This window comes from Ochotona princeps, chromosome 22, assembly GCF_030435755.1.
Source record: "Ochotona princeps isolate mOchPri1 chromosome 22, mOchPri1.hap1, whole genome shotgun sequence".
NCBI lineage: Eukaryota > Metazoa > Chordata > Mammalia > Lagomorpha > Ochotonidae > Ochotona > Ochotona princeps.
This window is the reverse complement of record NC_080853.1, coordinates 33,312,196-33,327,898: the sequence shown is the minus strand read 5'-3', so window position 1 is coordinate 33,327,898 and position 15,703 is coordinate 33,312,196. Positions and strand designations below refer to the sequence as shown.

The 15,703-nt window shown below is 43.3% G+C and overlaps 1 pseudogene; it reads left to right on the top strand.

The window, feature by feature from the left end:
* The first annotated feature begins 534 nt into the window (after nucleotides 1-534).
* LOC101524118 (cytochrome c oxidase subunit 7C, mitochondrial-like) lies at nucleotides 535-724 on the top strand (annotated as a pseudogene).
* Nucleotides 725-15,703: the final 14,979 nt, after the last annotated feature.

The following is a 15,703-nucleotide window of genomic DNA, read 5'->3' as shown; positions in this document are numbered from 1 at the left end:
TTCCCTAAATGGTTGCACTGACCGGGGCTGGGCCAAACACAGGAACCTCATCTGGAATTCCCACATGGATGGTAAGAGTCCGAACACTTGGGCCAACTTTTGCTGGCTTCCCAGGAAAATTAGCAGGAAACTGGACTGGAAGTGGAGCACATGGGACTCGAATCAACACCCACATGGGATGCCTCAGTTGCCAGTAGTGTCTTGACGTGCTATACCACCACGCCAGCCTTGGGACAGGGGTTCCTATAGTACAAGCCAGTGCTAGCAGCAGCAGCTTTCCTGGGAACTTACTGGAGATGCGAATCCTTGGGTCTCATGCCATTCCTTCAGAATCAAAAACTTGACAGCTACTTGTGCTGTGACAAGCCTTCTAAGGAACACTGATACAGAAAGGTTTGGGCAAGAAGGAGCATAAAGAATTTTTGAGGGCCCTCACCTACAGGAAAAGACAAGTGAGAATAAGGGAGAGGCTTGGGGCGGCGCCGCTGTCTCTCCCTGCCTGCGGTCTCCCTGTTTCAAGCCTGCGACAGTGCCATGCTGGGACAGAGCAGCTGGAGTTGGATCACCTGCGCGGTCTGCAGGCACCACTACAAGAGGTCCAGGGAAGAATTTGCTGTTTTCTGTGGAAAACAAGTGGAGACTGCTGGCGATATTGACTTTGTATTTTGGGTCTGAATTTGCTATACCATTCTTTATTGTCCAGTATCAGCTGCTTAAGAAATAAGGTTCTTGAGGGCCTGGCGTGGTAGCCTAGCCTTGCATGTGCCAGGATCCCACATGGGCACTGGTTCATATCCCAGCGGCCCCACTTCCCATCCAGTTCCCTGCTTGTAGCCGTGGAAAGCAATAAAGGGTGGCCCAAAGCCTTGGGACCCTGCACCTGTAGGGGAGATCCGGAAGAAGCTCCTGGCTCCTGGCTTTGGATTGGTGCAGCAATGGCCATTGTGGCTCTCCTCCTCTCTGTATATCTGACTTTCCAATTTAAAAAAAAAAAAAGTTCTTCAGATGACATCATTTCAAGAGATGCAGTCTCTTTGGAAGATGAATCAAACTCTTGAACTCAGAGCATACCAGATGTGATTGGGAATAAACATCTGATGTGAAAAAAAAAATTTTTTTGCGAAACATGAACTCAGAAAAAATCAGACTTCCCCTCTCCTTCCCTACTATTGCAGCTTTACAGTTAACTTGGCGTACCAAGGTAAGCCTAAAATGTAGTCCCAGCATCATATGATTCATCTCTTGGTGGATAGAAGTATAGACATGGTTCCCTTCTAGAACCGCTTGTTTACTTGTGAAAATCACCTCATTTAACTATCTCACAGCCTCTCTAGGCCTCTGTTACATAAGACGCTAAACACGCACTCCATGGCAAAACAAGCTGAGATCTTGCTCAAGCTGCTAAAAGCTGCCTTTGCACACAAGTGCACTCTCCCACGTCCGACTCAGGGATTGGCTGGGAAGCACCAACGTGCAAGGTGACTGTTGGGTTCAGGCCCTCTCCGTCGCGTTGGGCAAAGCATAGGGTTGTTTGAAGTATTGTTTTTTTGTAACATAACTATTTCCATTTTATTTATAACAGACAGAAAAGTCTTGAATCTGCTGGTTCACTCCCCAGATGCCTGCCACAGCTGGGGCTGGACAACGCCAGGGGCCCGAGCGCAGCTCAGCAGTCACCGCTTGCTGCCTGTCAGCGTAGGTGCTATCAGAAAGTTGGACTCAGATGTGGAGCTAGGATTATAACCTAGACAGCCAATACAGGATGCAGATGTCTTTACTACTTTGTCCAACTCCCACTCCTTGTTTTATGTTTGTTCGTTTGATTTGATTTTGTTTTGTTTCATTGGTTGGCGGTTGTTTTATTTTTTTTAACACTGGACTCTGTAAAATTTTAATTTGCCTTCAATTCTCCTTATCATCCCAATAAAATCCTCTACAGAATACAAAACCCTGGATCCTCACAACCCTTGCGCATTCCCCAAACCACAGGCCCAACTGAGGAAGTCTCTTCTTTATCACAGGAGAAACTGAGGCATGACCAAAAGGAAGCTCTGCATGCCCCATTTCCTCGGCTAGAGACTTACTGTCATTGGTCCTCAAGACACAATCAGGACTACCGGATGGAGAATGTTTTATTTCTCCTTCGTATCAAAAGAGGCTTTGGAGATTTTAAATGGCCAATAGTGTGTGATGGGCCAACCTGGTCACTAAAGGAGACCAAGTTTTACAGAGTGAGATACAAGAGCATCCCGGACAGCAGAAACAGGGTCTCTCCCAACTGGGAATGCTATCTTACTGTGGTTTTACTTGGCATGCCTCTGGCTTCCTTGACTTTGAGCATCCCACATGTTTATTGGCCTTCGACTTGTCCATTCCTGTGGGATCTGTTTGGCCATTCTTCCTTTTTTGTGCTCTGGGCACAGATCTTGTTACACGTGTGCATTTCGGGTCCATGTTTACTGTTATTGTCTCCTCCTGCCAGGAATGCCAGTCATGGAAATGCTTGTCTCAGAGGTGCCAACCTCACGGTAAGCAGCTACACGCCTGCCTTCTTTCCTCTGAAGCTGCATGTCTTCGTTCTCTCCCTCCTCTGTCCCTCTTCTCTCCTTGATTTTCACTTCATTTCATCTTTTCTTCTGCCCTCTCCTCTTCCCCTGGTTCCTAATTGTATTATTCTTGGTTATTTAGACTTCCTCTCTCTCTTTCCACGTTGCAGTTAGATTCCAGCCCTAGACAGACAAGTTGCCTCTAGGTAAATGGGTTTTCTTTTTTTGGTTTGCCCACTAACTGTGTTGCTGCTCTTTGAGGTCCTGGCTTTGAGCTGGGATGAAAGGGTATACATGTGGCTACAAACTTCTGGGGAAAGCGCCTCCTTTCAAGATCTAGCACAGCAAAACTTGGCAGTCACCTGGGGTGGGTTGGAGGGAGAGATGAGGCGTGCAGACAACTCCCTTGAGCTTCCACTCCAGTGAGTTCATAGCCTTTGCAGTACTCACACTAGAGTGATGAGGTTTGCCTCAAGTTCCTTCAAGGTCCACGAAGCACTTAAAACTAGACCTCCTGTGGGAAGCATTTGACACAGCAGTTCAAAAGCCCCAAATTCCAGGTACAGGTGCCTGTGTTTAAGATCTGGCTCCTCTTCTGATATTAACATTGTTCATCTTCACCCTGGGAGGCAGCAGATAAGGGCTCAAGTAGTAGCCATGGGAGATCCAGATGGAGTTGCAGAACCCTAGTTTCAAACTGGCTCTGCCCAGCCTGTTATGGGCACATGGGTAGAGACACAGTGCATGGGAAGCTCTTTCGATTCATTCTCATTTTCTCTCTCTCTCTCTCTCTCTCTCTCTCTCTCTCTCTCTCTCTCTCTCTCTCCCTCCCTCCCTCCCTCCCTCCTTCCCTCCCTCCCTTTAGGACAGGCACTGGGTTCCACACATTTTGTTGGGAGGAATTCAGCTTTGGGATTTTCCCTGCTTCTGCTGTTCTCAAAGACTCTGGCCTGCTTCTTTGTTATTATGAGTATTTTGAAACTCATTTGGAAACATGTTCACATTTCAATCAACAACTCATGTTAACAGGACAGCTGATCTGACATAGTTTAGATCACTCAGTATATATATGTATGCAAAAAATATTTTGAACATTAACGACCGGTCATGACTCCTATACATAGGGATGGACTTTTTTTACTCCTTACATGATCCCGTGGTTCGAAGTGTGGCCCTACAGGTTCCGTGTTTCTGCGAAATCCTAAGGGGTAGGATCCTCGTCTCTCACATTGACACTCCTCAGGGAGGGTCAGGACTGGATCAATACCTTGGGAAATCTTCTCATTTAGTGCCATTTGCTGAGAGCTGGGGTTTTTACTGCCTTTCCATGAATCTTTGTTTATTTCTGAGTTCTTAAGAATGCCCTTTAGTTTCTGTTCATTTCGGCAACACATCGTAAAATCAGCTTGTAATATTTCCTCTCACATTTGTAGGTGTATTATGAAAAACTTTTTCACAAACTAGATCTTGTATTTCCAAAAACTTCAATTATGAGTCTTTGAGTGTGGGCTTTTTATTATATATAAATCTAAATGAATATAGTCAAATGTATCAGCAGTATCCTTGATGGTTTGTTTGTTGGTCTTATTTGGAAAGTTTTCCGGAGATCTTAGAGGCATTCTGCCATGTTTTCCTGTGTCTGGAGCCACTCTTGGTACACTGTGGCAGTCAGTATCCCGCCTCTGGATGTAACATGGGCCAGATACTTTGTTCAACAAGTTAATTCGGCTCTTCTCTGACAAGCACATGGTGAGGCTCAATGCTGTGCTTCCCTTATGCATGGGGCCATGTGGGATCTGGCCATTTGACCAGCAGTCCCTAATGATTTGTTAGTGTCTGACGATTGTCAAATCGAGGTTACAATCAGCAGAGAAACCACTCTGCTCTGCTCACAATCACTTTGCCAGCCTGGATCATGATGATAACGTCCCACAAAAACACATCGTTAGCAATAGTGCAATCAGAGAATGTATTGTTGTCATTCTAATTTGTAAAACACCCTCCAGTCTTCATAAAGATGCTTACAAATGTGCATCGAAAACTTTCCTTGTCATCTTATTTTGATGCATGAAGATGCTTTGTTCAATAGCATAATTACAAAACAAACAAATAAAAATATTCTGACTGTGTACCCCAGCCTTCCACATAGACATGAACCCCAATTGCTGCAGCAGGGTAGTGTGAAGGTGACTTTGGCTTGAGCAAAGGAGTCCTTGATCTTAGTGAACCCCTCCAGCACCTGTCAAGTTCCAAGATTCTTTGAAACGAGATCATTGTTGTTCCAGCTCTTTCCTTGACAAATAATAATAATAAAATGTAATGTTCTCAAAGTGTTTTACCAGATGGCAATAACCAATTTATAATCAGGAAGCAAAGTCGGCTTTTCCATTTCTCTGTGTAGAATACAAGTGACCTATACTGGGCAACTTATGGTAGAATACAAAGCGCAGGCACAATTTCAGGTGTGCAACCCTTGAACTCAATGACAGATAGCAATCAACTTTTGTGAAAAACAAATCACAGGTTTTTCATGGTCAGCTTCCTTTCCAAGCTGGCACGCGATGAGGAAAACCTTGTAGGCTATTCTGGTCTACGCCATACTCTGCTGTTGCAGCATTCCTGAAAGTTAGACGCATATGTGGCATGTCCTTAAGAATCCTACTATTCGATGGGCCCGGCGGCATGGCCTAGCGGCTAAAAGTCCTCGCCTTGAAAGCCCCGGGATCCCATATGGACGCTGGTTCTAATCCTAGCAGCTCCACTTCCCATCCAGCTCTCTGCTTGTGGCCTGAGAAAGCAGTCGAGGACGGCCCAAAGCTTTGGGACCCTGCACCCGCATGGGAGACCTGGAAGAGGTTCCTGGTTCCCGGCTTCGGATCGGCGCGCACCGGCCATTGCGGTCACTTGGGGAGTGAAACATCAGATGGAAGATCTTCCTCTCTGTCTCTCCTCCTCTCTGTATATCCGGCTTTCCAATAATAATAAAATCTTAAAAAAAAAAAAAAAAAAAGAATCCTACTATTCGGGCCCAGCAGCGTGGCCTAGCGGCTAAAAGTCCTCGCCTTGAATGCCCCGGGATCCCATATGGGCGCCGGTTCTAATCCCGGCAGCTCCACTTCCCATCCAGCTCCCTGCTTGTGGCCTGGGAAAGCAGTCGAGGATGGCCCAGATTTGGGATCCTGCACCCTCATGGGAGACCCAGAAGAGGTTCCTGGTTCCCGGCTTCGGATCGGCACAGCACCGGCCATTGCGGTCACTTGGGGAGTGAATCAGTGGATTGAAGATCTTCCTCTGTGTCTCTCCTCTCTGTATATCTGACTTTGTAATAAAAATAAGTAAATCTGTATTTTAAAAAAAAAGAATCCTACTATTCTTCCACATGAGAAGAATCACACACACACACACACACACACACACACCCCTAAACACTGAAAAGAATACAGTGAATCTACAACATACAGGCAACGAAACCACAGAATCCATCTTAACCCCGTGTCTTAACCCTGTCTACACCATGTCTACAGCTAGAGCAGTTGTCCTCTGAGGGATCTTAAGTCACTCCTGAAAACAATACAGGGATAAGCAACCTCTGGTATTTTCTCAACTTCCACCTTTTTTTCTCCTTTCCTAATCTCCTCTGTGAGACAACAGTCAGGCAACATCGGGAAACACGCCAGCTCATAGCCCGCAGTCCTTTTATCTTAATAGGATTTTCCAGAAATCATGTGGCTAGAGACCATACAAATTAGTCTGCTCCTGCAGCTGTCAGTAAGAGGAAAGTGTGTGTTAATGAAATTTCAGTGTTGATAGATTCCAGCATTTTCCAGAAAGGAGATGGCATCATTTTCAATGTGCAGGAAACAATTTTTCAAGGGATAGTCGGGTTAAAAAAACACAGGAAATATTAAGTGATAGAGTTTAAACTTTCAGTTTTTAAAGGCAAGTTATTTTTTTTAACTACTACTTCTAAGCACCAATAAAATGCAGGATTTTTGTGGTTCTTTCACTCTACAGACAGTAGCAACTGCTGAAAAAAAATCAAAATATATTTACATTAAGCCATTATTGCCAATAGAGTTTAACTAGGCTCTCAAAATGTTTGGCTACCTATAAAATAACCAGTACCTGGAATTCCAGTTCTCCCAGTAAGCCACAGGATCTCTCTTGCCTTTTTCCATTTCCCTTGACTGGCACACTCACACAAGGCAGCAGCGTCTAAAGTCGTTTCCCAAATTGTGTTCCATAAATCATTAATAATGTTCCTTTAAGGAAAACATCCTTAATATACATAGAAAAGCAATATATGCTTTAATGGAAAACTATGTCTGTTAGTATCACATCCTTCTGGGTTCTACAATCCTGTGCTCTCATTGTCCTTGAGAAACATTAAAGTTTTATAAATCATAGAAAATTTGACAGAAATACAAAATATATATTCAGTCCACAGTAGTAGTCCCACTCAGTGGTTTCATCTTTCATGATCATTCAACCAGGTGCTTAAGCTAAAACCTGGGGAACATGACTCATTGTTCTCATTTCCTCCCATTGTCCACATCTAATCTAACAGCAAGTCCTACCAACTTTCACATTAAATTAGATCTGAATTCCCACCAACACACAACACATGTATTTCCACCATCGTGGTCCAACATGTGATTGTCTGTCATTTGAACTGATAATCAGATGATGAATTCAAAAACTTAAGCCAAGTCACATTATGCTCTTGTTTTCAAACTTTCAATAGCTTTTCGTCACACTTAAAATTCATACCTCTTACCAGGGGATCTTCAGTTTTTAAATAGTAACCCCCTTCCCATTACACATACACAGAGACATGCAAGCACACACACGCCAACTCTATTGGTTTTAGATTGAAGAAAGCACACACACACACACACACACTTCATCTTCAGTTTTCCCTTTCTCATTTTGGCTTGAAAATGTCACTCTTATTCTAATTCCAGAACCTTTATAATTGTTCTTTCTTTCCCCAAGAAACACAACTGACTTCTGCAACAGACTCATGATTTTAAAGCTTTGTCACAGACTCATGATTTTAAAGCTTTGTCACATGCCATCTTCTCAGAGATGCTTTCTGTGACCACACATTTTGTAATGCTCTCATTATTCCCCATCCTGCACTTGTCCTGCTTCGTTTTCTTCACTGTATATAACAATTACCCATTTCCATGCCTACATTGTCATCAGGGAAAGTTCCAGAATCTGGTCACAGATCTACCATCTTCATGGTCAGATCTCACATGTCCAGCACTAAGTATCCCACCCCAGATGCTGCTGTAGGCTGCATGATATTGTTCTATTGGTATGTATGTTCACACTTCATATCCCAGAACCTTTGAGAATGCTCCAGCACTTGGTAGATTAGATTGCATTAAGATGTTTTGAGAGATTAGCCTGGATTATCTGGGTGGGTGCTAAATGTTATGATGAGGATTTTTTCTTAGTTCATTAATATATTTGAAAGGGAGAGTTATGGGGATGGGACACGGGAAAAAGAGAGTGAGAGGGAAAGAGAATTTTCATCCCTTGGTTCACTCTCCAGTGGCTGCAATGGACAGGACTGGGCTATAACTAAGCCAGAAACCTGGAACCCCATATGGCCTGCTTCCAGATCTCCCATGTGGATGCAAGGTTCCAAGTACTTGTGCCATCCTATGTTGGTTTCCTAGAAACATTAGCAGAAAGTCATGTCAGAAGTGGAGCAACTGGGACTAGAAGCTGCATACCTATGGGATGCTGGCATTGCACACAACTGGTACCCTGCGCACCACGATGCCTGCACCAAGATGGTGAGGGTTTACAAGGGGGAGTTAACATGGCCAGTGAGGGAAAGACAGTAACATGATGATGATGAAAGCAGGAGAGTAAAACAACAAACAAGGAACCAAAGAGTACCAGCTCCTTCTAGAAGCTGAAAAATCCAAGGAACTTGTCTTCCTCTACATGCCCAAGGCATAGAATCTTTCATCACTTTGGTGTTAGTCCCTGGAGACACAACTCCATTTTTATTTTCAGTTAATTTGAAAGGCAGATTAACAAAGGGTGAGAGGAACAGAGACAGACAGATTCTGCTCCACCCACCCACTGGTTCACCCCACAAATGCCCACAGTAGCTGGGCAGGGCAAGAGGACCACGAGCCTGGATTCTGTCCATGTTTCCCACAAGGGTGTCTGAGACCCAAGCACTTGGGTCATCACCTGCTGCCCCTCCCCCAATATCACACACAATAGCTGGACGCACTAAAAGCACTAAATGCACTAAAAGCAGTACCCTAACTCAGCTAGGGTGATGGGCATACCAAGTGGCATGTGAACCACTATGCCACAACCCTGTCCCTTGAGACTCATAACTTCTGACTTCCTAAGGTAGTAATTCTGTGTGGTGTGAAGTCACTACGTATGTTATGCTTTGTTACTGCATCAATGGCAAACTAACACACATGCATTCAGGTAGACAGTCACTTAATGAATCTATTCAAGGAAGCAAAGTAATAATAATTTGGAGGGGTCTTGCTGTGGTATAGCAAATTAATCCTTCACCTGCAGTGCTGGCATCCCATATGTGCACTGGTTCGAGCTCCAGCTGCTCCATTTCCAATTCATATCCATGCTAATGAGCTGGGAAAACAGCAGAGGACAGCTGAAGACGTTGGGCCATGCACCTATGTAAGAGAGCCAGAAGTTTCTGGATCCTATTTCAGACCAATTCAGCTCTGGCTGATGCAGCTATTTGGATGGAAGGCTACTTTTCACTCTGTTTTCTCTCTGTGTCTATAACTCAAGTAAAATAAACAAAAATGTCTTAAGGATTAATTATTCAGAGCACAGACTATAAACTTTTGGGTTAAACATCTCATTTCATCTCTTATGAGACGGTGCGTGTAAAGCACTTTATGTAACCATTACTACAAGAAAGCTCCTAACCCCTGGGTCTTACACCGTGGAGGGCAGTGCCAACCTAGACTTCCTGTACCCTGACTGCATGTTCAAATCACCGGAAAGAATCTGACACACTCCTGCTTCACCTCCGAACGGTATGGCCAGCTACATAACCGCAGGACCTCATACAAAGGAAGACTCCTTATCCACAAAGTATTGTCATTTCAGAACAGCAAAGGCCCAACATTGAAAACCAGCTGGAGTGTTTGTAAGGGAGGAGGCTGTACAAGTCATAGCCATGGCGCACAGCTTGACCGAAGGACTCTGAAAAACTGTATCTATTCTTGCTTCAGTGTTTACAGCCAAGTTACTCTGGGGTAAAATCAGATGAGAACCAGTGTCATTATCTAACAAATCAAAAACCCTATGCTGCATCTCCAAAATCTCTCACGTGACCTGTGCATAAGACAAAGTTGAGCTGATTGTTTACCATAAGAAGACTCATCACACCTTGGGTTGCTTAGCTGCATCTCCGAGAAAGGGGGTAAACTGTGATGTTTGCTGACATTGGCAAGTCTCCTTTTAAGCGTTTCTGACAGTAGCTGGGGCTAGGTGAGGACTGGATATGCAGAGGGCTCCAGCAGTATTGGATCAGTGCATGCAGCCGGAGGAGTTGTCATTTGATGCTTCGACGGACGATTTTTCTTGAATTTTAGCTACAGATTTTGTAAATCCAAGAAGTCGGCCCATATTTTTGCAAATTTCAACAATGAGAAGCTGTTGTAATTTCTCATGACTTTGGGTAATTTTCCAGAAGGAAAGTAATTAACAATGTTTTATTTGAATGGGAGACTTGCTTTTTTGAGTTGATAAGGATATAATGCTAGCAAAGCTGCCTCCCTGGGGAAATATTTACACATAAAATTAAATTGCATACAAAAATACATTAATCTTACACACCCTTTGCTGACAACTTATGATGGTGACACAAACAAAAACAAAAAACACAGAAGGAAAAGTCTTTGCCTTGCTGGAGCAGCAAATATGAAATTTTATTTTCACTACTTTCTTAAGGTTAACTTTTCATCAGACATGAAAAACGTAGCAGAATCAGTATCAGTAACTTGGGAACTTCCTGTATCTTTCACTCAGATGTGTAAGTTGTTAGAAAAAATGTTGGGAAAGGAAAAACATTTTATTTAGAGTGAAGAAAGCATCCATTTTAGGGAAAAATAGGAAAAAACTCAACAAAATATATCAGCTATAATTTATTGCTACCGCTGGCATGTGGGGACAATATTTTAATTATACTTAATGATTCCTCCCCAATTCCAGGAAGGAATAATAATGTTTTGTCCTGTTTCCGTCTGTCCTTCTCCATCATCCTAGTTCTTATTACAGATATTCAGAGCAGCCTGATAAGGAGGTGAAACAAAAGATGAAGTCCTGAGAAGTAACGATTGAGATTTGGCAAATATTTAAACTTGGAAGGGTGTGAACAAGAGCATATGGGAAAACAATGCAAAAAACGAAGTTTGTGTCAAGAAAGACGGGGGACTGAGAAAGAGGACGGGAATTCAGAGAAATAGAGAAATTATATCTCAGTTTGTTGGGCTGGTTTTCATGAACTGAAAATGAATTCAGAGAGCCCTGAATTAAGAAGGGTTACATTCTGAGAACCCATCTCCCAACCTCTGGGTTGTGATACCTAGCTGTATATATCTTGGATTAAAGCATGAACTAAATCAATAGTGCATTTTGTATCAGGTCCAGACTCAAAGGAATAAAGATGTGAGACTAAAAACAAATTCTTGAAATAATCCCCGAAATCCAGTTAGTTGAGATTTTGATAAAAAAAGAAAATAAAAATGAGGTGGTGGGGTCATGGGGTCAAGGGTTAAGGGTGGTGTTGAATAGCTGGTTCCAAGTTTGAAGTCGAACTTCGGAAGCAATACAGTGTACTAAAAGCAAGGTCAATGTCTTTCAAGATAAACTCCCCTTGTGAAAGATAACTTCCACGGTCATCCAATTATTAAGAAATTATATTTGATTCTTAACTGAAAGGTAGCCTCTTTCAATCCTGCTTGGAGCAGTCAAAAGTTGCTGCTCTGTTCCACTCACAGGGAACAGATTTATTCCAGAGGAATCTGGCAGCCGCCATGGAAGCCAACAGCAAGCAGACTTTGGAACAGTTGGAAGACGCTAACAACTCGCAGGAGTTTGAGAAATTTCTGGGAAGTATCACGCCAAGGAGGGGCCAGATCCAAAGTCTCCAAACTGTGACTTAGGCATTCCAATAAAATGACACAGAGATGCTTAGAGGGCTGAAGAACTCAATGCAATGCAGCAGGTGGACCACAAAGTCAAAGCTAGAAAAGCTGACATTCATGTTTTTCCCGAGAGGGTGCGTCCACGAACGGTAAATGGCTGGAATGATTCTGAGTGGAACACCTGCCAGTAGTGATGGAATGAGTCGTGGTGAATATCGTAGTTGGAGCTGAAAGGTAAGATATGATTTTTTCTATTTTAATTCCCAGAGCAAAAATCACCTGAATTTTCCCTGATGGTGAAGCTGCCCTAATGTGAGGCAGAAAAACAATGGTTTGCAATAGTCTGCAGGACCATGACATGGGGTTCACTTCAGAAGCCTCAGATTTATGGAGGTTGAAGTGATAAGCAAACGTACCCCAACTTATTGACGCCTTCTTACATAAGCATTAACAGGCTCCAACCAGAGACCCACTCAGGGAGAGTCGTTCCTAGAGACTGGATACCAGCTGGGCTCCTGTGATGAGATGCGGAAGAACCCAGCATGGCTGAGTCCACAATCACTCCCGCCTATCTAAGCAAACCTGGAGGACTGGACAAAGCCAATGCCAGCTTCTGTTGCCAAGAAGGGAACATCTAGTAGCATCCACCACAAGCATGTTCTACAGCCAATCATCCTTTCTAGCGTAAGGAACAGAGACTACGGGGAGGAATACGAAGATTCTTCATTATATGAAGAGGTGAGAAGAGTGAAAGTAAATCCTAAATCTGGTATGTTGGCAATCAGGGAGTTTTCCCATTGTCTGCTTCCAAAGTTTGTGGAGAGGTCAATTATGCATTTGGGCAGAACTCTGACATCTCCTTCTGCTAGAGTTGTCTGATGGAAATTCAGACTACATCCAGGAAAAAAAAGAGCAATCAGGATTGTAGACAGCAGCAGCTGGAAAGTGCAACACATACACACAGTTACTTCTGAGAAATATGTATCCATGTTCCTCTGCCCAACTTGTCTCCCAACAGGAAGAATTTTGGCAATGGCACTTGGCACTTACCGCTTTCCTGCATTGAGCAGAACCGTATGATAGAGTATCTATATCAGAAAGGATCTTCTGAAAAGAAGAATCTTTCCTCAGAAAGACTAAAGAAGGAGAGGCAGTGGTTGGGACAAAAGCTACAATTAATGTGCAATCTTGGAAATACTGTAGAGAATTTTTAGCAGTATTGTAAATAAAATGGGAAACACACCAGTTCAAGTCCCTGCTGCTCCACTTCCAATCCAGTTCCCTGAGAAAGCAGGAGACGGCTGAAGTGCCTGGGCTCCTATACACCCGCAGGAGACCCAGAAGCAGCTCCCCACTCCTGGGTTCAGCCTGGCCCAGCCACAGATCTTGCACAATCTAGGGAGTGAACCAGTGGATAGAAGATCTCTCTTCCTCTCTCTGTGTAACTCCAACTCTCAATTAAATAAATCAATGTTTTCAAAAAAAGTTACCTTCCTTAAAAAAAAATGACCTTCCTTGGGTATTTTATTACAGTCCAACAAATGAATGAGGGAGGTTTGGTTAAAATTGTCTACTGCTTCTTGATGGTTATGGAAGTATGCTGTGCTCCCCACTGCAAAGACAAGGCCTAAATAAGACAGCCAGCTTGCTCAGTTGACACCACCGTTGAAATCTATGCAGATTTTTTCCATTATATATTTTCCATGAATATTTTGAAGATCTCTCATATGTTTCTTTTTGGTGATCAAAAAGATTTGGAATATCGTGAGAAACATTTTGATATCAAAATAGTCCACAGAACATCTTACAAGTAAAATATTCAATAGGCTAGCTAAATAAAAATACTCTACATATGGGTCAGTAGTCTGGATAAACAGTGTGTTATACTCAACAATGAAACACTACACTATAAAAAGCACTGAAAAACTGACACATGAATGGACATAAAATAAGTTTTGAAAAAATACTTTTTTGAAAAAAGTGCCCTTATTCATTAGTGTTGTATGCTCCTTTTGTTTAAGTTTCCTATTTAATAACTTTACTTTCTAAAGGACTTAAGCAATTTTCATCCCACTCTGTAACGAGTAGTTTCCTTTTGTGATTTGCAATTTTTGATTTCAAGTTCACCTCAAACAGGGTTGTAGCTACAGAATTCGTTCGGTCACGGTGAAGGTGTTTTGCAGACTTTTGTATTTGCCTCTGCTTCTTCCCCACATGCCACTCCATTAACCTCCTTCTAAAAGGGTTCTTTTTGTTTAGAGCCTTGTAAGCTGACTAACGCACTACAACTTTAAACCCCAAGCTGCAGGAGACCAGGCCCATGAGTATGTCCAAGGGAAGTCTATTGTCTTTTAGTGCAGAGACCAGAACAAGGTAGATAGTTTTCTTGTAGTTTTCATGTGTTAATGACCCAAATTTTGTTTCAACAAGAAATGTACCTGGGAATTTTACTTCATCTCCATCTTTTCATCTTGCAACTGTCAAGGTGGAGCTTACTATACACTTGCATGGGCAATAAAATCCAGACTCTGGTCACCTAAGGCAGTAGCTCTCCACCACCATCCTTAACTCCACTGCAGGAGTTTTGTCTTACGGTTTGGGGTCCCTGTGAATTTTTTCCTATTTTATTCTTAGCTTGGCTGTTTGAAACAATGATGTAAATGTGTGTTACTCTACATCTCAAGTTTTTGTAGTATTAGGGTTTTCAAATCTTTTGTTCCTCAGCATTTCCAAGGAAGTTTTGAAAATGCTGGAGATTAAATTCCTTCTTGGGTGTTCATATCATGAGCTAACACTACCACATTAAAACCCTTCTTGGCATAATGCAAAAGATTTCCCCCGACTTGGGTTGGGTTTGGCCCTATATCATCTGTCTGCATTTAATGCATAACGAATTTTTCAGCCAGAGATAGCATGGCCTATTTCTTAGGGGTATGACTTTAACCTACAACACGGCTGTGTCTGAATCACAGGACCACTGCAGAGGGAGCCTTATCTCTCTGCAACACTAACAGATCTACTGACTTAAAACAAATGCCATTACTACACATTCAAAACACAGGAGAAACAGAGATCAACTCATGCTATACCAGTTAAAGGAGGCAACTTTCTCTGAAAGGGATTTCTACTTCTCTAGCCTCTGTGGAACATTCTGTAGCGTCAGATGACCTGATGTTACGCTGCCCAGAGTTGCTCATGGCATCATGGCAATAGGACATACCCCAGTCTTTCGCTCCGTGTGCTCCTGTAAACAAGCACTCTCATACAAAACATGAACATACATGAGGCACGTTTGCCTATTAGCAGTCCAGCTTTAACATCTCCCAGGAATGCTTCATTTTCTCTTCCTGACCGCCTGGGATGAAAAGGGCCATAGCCACCCTGGAGGCCATACACTGGAAACCAAAACACCCTCCAACCTGGTTCCCAGAAAAGCCGACACCAACCTAGCCACTACTGCCTGGGATGCCTGACTCGGACAAAGTGAAGAGTAATACAATTCTTGTTCTTAAAGCTTTCGATGTGGAGTTTGTTAGCACAGCTTGGATACAAAAAGCTCCTGTTCATCAAAGAATTCCTTCAACTGTGGACCGTGTTCCTTAGTGCCTTCCAGCTTAGATCAAAGTAGGTGCCTTTGCAGTACAGCACAGCTGACTTCAGAAACTGGAGGTTCTGCCATCACCGAAGATGGAGAGCAACTTGGGCCAGGCTGACAGAGAACGAGGCACACTCCTCTGGATGGGCAAACACCCCAGTTCACTCCCTGAGGCAGCAACTCGGTAGAAAATAAATGTAATCATTTCTGTGCCTTCCACAGGGTCGGAGGGGAATGTGGTCACATCCACTCTAGTGGCTGAGAGAGTTAGGTGTGGGAGACAACTCGGTCAGTCTACAATATCCTGGAGTGGCAACAGCACTAGCCCCCGGCTGCTACCTGGACGGCAGGCCAGGGACCTGAGAACCAAGTGCGGCGCGCTTCATTCAGTG